Genomic DNA, 4,719 nt, shown 5'->3' on the forward strand with positions numbered 1-4,719 from the left:
ACTTTCCCCGATCCTTCTCCATCCAGAAAAGAAAAAAAAGAAGAAAAAAACATACACACACGAAATGTTTAGCATGATTTAAATATATATATATATCTATACATATATATATACATAATATCACTATGCTGTTGCTTCTCTGTTATTAAGAAATTAATAAAAAGTGTTTCTATGTGCATTGTGTCCAGAACTCTTCTTTTCTGCGTTTATCGGTCAGAAAAAGCTTTTCCAATAATAATAGTAATAAATATTATTATTATTATTACTTATACTAATATTTATTTATTTATTTATTTATTTATTTATTTACTGTATTTGTATACCGCCTTCTCAGCCAATCGGCGATGGTAGTCGGGTGAGATGGTAGTCCTACCACCTCACCCGCCTCATAGGAAACCTGCTACAAAACAGGAGCTTTTTTGTTGAGTCCCGGGGCCAGAGAAGCAGATGGCGGAAACAGAAGAACAGCCTGCCTCAGGGGAGCGTGCTCGCTCCATCCATGTTCAACATCTACACAAATGACCAGCCACTGCCAGAAGGGACAGAGAGCTTCATCTATGCTGACAATCGTGCCATCACCGCTCACGCAGGGAGCTTTGAGATGGTTGAACAGAAGCTCTCCGAAGCTCTAGGTGCTCTTACTGCCTATTACAGGGAAAACCAACTGATCCCTAATCCATCTAAAACACAGACATGTACCTTTCACCTTAAGAACAGACAAGCATCCCGAGCTCTGAGGATGACCTGGGAAGGAATCCCACTGGAGCAAATCTGAGAAAAGAACTTGAAGCAGAATTTAATGGAAGAGGTCTAATGAAAGTAAAAGACTGGGACTTGAAAATGGTAAATATGGAAAGGATAAAAGAGGAATTAAGAGACTTAGATTGGTACAAGTATTTACAATTGGGTAAATGGTCAAGTGATATAAGGAAAAAGTATAATAGAGGTAGGGAATACACAAAAATAGAAAAGATGATAACTCAAAGGAAGACTAAAGAAAAGAATATAACATTAAAAGGTACAGTAAGTGATATCTATCAACTGTTATTAAAGAGTGAACAGGAACAAGAACCTCAGGTTTCAGCGGTGACCAGGGGAGCATTTGCACAGCTAAAGCTTGTGCGCCAGCTGCGCCCATGCCTTAGGAAGTCTGACTTGGCCACGGTAGTCCACGCTCTGGTTACATCCCGTTTAGACTACTGCAACGCTCTCTACGTGGGGTTGCCTTTGAAGACAGCTCGGAAGCTCCAACTAGTCCAACGCTCGGCAGCCATGATTTTAACAGGAGCGGAGCGCAGGGAGCATACAACCCCCCTGTTGCGCCAACTCCACTGGCTACCGATCTGCTACCGGGCTGAATTCAAAGTGCTGGCGTTGGCCTTTAAAGCCCTAAACGGTTCCGGCCCAAGCTACCTATCCGACCGCATCTCTGCCTATGAACCCACCAGGACTTTGAGATCTTCCGGGGAGACCCTGCTCTCGATCCCGCCTGCTTCTCAAGCTCGGCTGGCGGGGACGAGAGATAGGGCCTTCTCGGTGGTGGCTCCTCGGCTGTGGAACGCCCTTCCTACGGACATTAGACTAGCACCATCTCTAATGGTATTCCGCAAAAAAGTGAAGACCTGGCTGTTTGAGCAGGTGTTCGAATAATTAGTGCAATGATTGGTTAATGAACACTGGAATGGAACAATGGATGACGAATCTGGAACATGTTTTTGATGACGAGACGACAGTGAATGGGTCGTGTAATGTGTAATGTGTTAGGTTGTTAACTGTTTCTATACTGTAGCACTGAATTTTTGCTGTTCGTATTTGTTGTGAACCGCCATGAGTCGCCTTCGGGCTGAGAACAGCGGTATAGAAGTAAGGTAAATAAAAATAAATAAATAAATAAATATTTGAAGGAAGTATGGGAAACAGACTTGGGGAAAAAGTGAATAATCAGGAATGGGTAAAGACATGGAGTATGAGATTACTAAAAAATATGTCTATAAGAATCAAGGAAAATTACTATAAAACGATATGGAGGTGGTATCTAACTCCCACTAGATTAAATCAGATTGATAAAAAAATACTCAAATCAGTGTTGGAGATGTTGTCAGGAAATAGGGACGTACCATCATATGTGGTGGTCATGTAAAATAATACAAACTTTTTGGGAAAGCATCTTCAAAGAAATAAGAGCAATAATAAAAATAGAGATTAAGACTACACCAAAATTAGCTTTATTACTTATACATGACAATACAATTCCATCACAAGAGGAGAAAGAATTGGTTTCTAATTTGATAATAGCAGATAAATTGCTAATAGCAAAATACTGGAAAGAAAAAAAAAGAAATTCAATTAGAAGAATGGTATAGGGAAATTTGGAATATAGCTATTAATGATAAGCTAACCTGCAATATTAAAATTAAAAGGGGAAACAAACAGATTTCTGGAAAATATGGGGAAAATTTATTGAGTATATTTTTAATGAGGGAAAGGGGCACAAGCCAGCAACAGAAACAATGACATTTTGGAATTGTGAAATAGCATGAGTAGGTTGGTCCTGGTGAAGGGGGCTTACTTACTTACTTAGGCGATCCCTCGCTTTCCGAGGATGATTGTCTTCCGGTATTCTTGTGAGTCCGTAGGTGGCTGTGGAGCCCTATTCTTGCTCTGCATCTTCTCCCACAGTGAGAGCATTGGTTTCCAGGTGGAAGGCGGTCCCGGTCGGGGTTGGCTTGACGCGCCTTCCTCTTGGCACGCTTCTCTATTTCACCCTCCACTCGTGCCTCCTCAAATTCTGCAGCACTGCTGGTCACAGCTGACCTCCAACTGGAGCGCTCAAGGGCCAGGGCTTCCCAGTTCTCAGTGTCTATGCCAGAGTTTTTAAGGTTGGCTTTGAGCCCATCTTTAAATCTCTTTTCCTGTCCACCAACATTCCATTTTCCGTTCTTAAGTTCGGAGTAGAGCAACTGCTTTGGGAGATGGTGGTCGGGCATCCGGACAACATGGCCGGCCCAGCGGAGTTGATGTTGGAGGACCATCGCTTCAATGCTGGTGGTCTTTGCTTCTTCCAGCACACTGACGTTTGTCCGCTTGTCTTCCCAGGAGATTTGCAGGATTTTCCGGAGGCAGCGCTGATGGAATCGTTCCAGGAATTGCATGTGACGTCTGTAGACAGTCCACGTCTCGCAAGCATAGAGCAGGGTTGGGAGGACAATAGCTTTATAAACAATCCCCTTGGTTTCCCTACGGATGTCCCGGTCCTCAAACACTCTCTGCTTCATTCGGAAAAATGCTGCACTTGCAGAGCTTAGGCAGTGTGGAATTTCGGTGTCGATGTTGACTTTGGTGGAGAGGTGGCTGCCAAGGTAGCGGAAATGATCAACATTTTCTAATGTTACACCATTAAGCTGTATCACTGGCATTGGAGAGGGATTGGCTGGTGACTGCTGGAAAAGCACCTTGGTTTTTTCAATGTTCAGTGACAGGCCGAGCTTCTCGTATGCTTCTGCAAAGGTGTTTAGAGTGGCTTGTAGATCTTCTTCTGAATGTGCACAGACCACGTTGTCATCAGCATACTGGAGTTCTATAACAGATATTGTTGTAACCATTTCCACCCTCTTCTTCTGAATGTGCACAGATGACGTTGTCATCAGCATACTGGAGTTCTATAACAGATGTTGTTGTAACCATTTCCACCCTCTTCTTCTGAATGTGCACAGATGACGTTGTCATCAGCATACTGGAGTTCTATAACAGATATTGTTGTAACCATTTCCACCCTCTTCTTCTGAATGTGCACAGATGACGTTGTCATCAGCATACTGGAGTTCTGTAACAGATATTGTTGTAACCATTTCCAACCTCTTCTTCTGAATGTGCACAGATGACGTTGTCATCAGCATACTGGAGTTCTGTAACAGATATTGTTGTAACCATTTCCACCCTCTTCTTCTGAATGTGCACAGATGACGTTGTCATCAGCATACTGGAGTTCTATAACAGATGTTGTTGTAACCTTGGTTTTGGCTTTCAGTCTGCTGAGGTTGAATAGCTTGCCATCTGTCCGATAGATTATTTCCACTCCACAAACTAAAGGTAAAGGGAAGAGGTGGGAAATGGTATAATACTAATTATAAAGAAATAAAACATGTATAAGTAGATAAAAGGTGTGTGGTAGAGATATACATAGTATAAGTTGTAACAGAATGATAAGAAATATGCTTAAAGATGTATTTGATTATTTTTACTGTTAGATTGTATATAATATGACAAATTCTTCTATCTAAGATGTGGTAAAAAGAGGGAAGAATGTATGCTTATACATGTTGTTTGATAAATGTATAATAAAATATTAATAATAAATAAATAAATAAATATAATACTATATATTATTATTATTATTGCTGTGGTTATAGTTTATATAGTATTATATTTATAATATAAATATATTATAAAGATAGTACTATATAACCTATAACAACAGCAATAATAATAATAATAATAATAATAATAATAATAATAATAATAATAATAATAATAATAATACAGTCTCTGTTTTTCCCTTTTGCAAACTCCCCAAAGCCACATTTCTGCCTCTTTGCAAGATACTTCCGGGTGCCGCTTTGAGTGGCAGCGCTCCTGCCCAATGGAAAACCATCCCGCCAAAGGGCCCGCCTTTTTAGTCCCCGATGCACCAATTAGCGTTCCGAAGAGCCAGAAAGGGGC

Source organism: Anolis sagrei, chromosome Y (assembly GCF_037176765.1).
Source record: "Anolis sagrei isolate rAnoSag1 chromosome Y, rAnoSag1.mat, whole genome shotgun sequence".
Taxonomy (NCBI): domain Eukaryota; kingdom Metazoa; phylum Chordata; class Lepidosauria; order Squamata; family Dactyloidae; genus Anolis; species Anolis sagrei.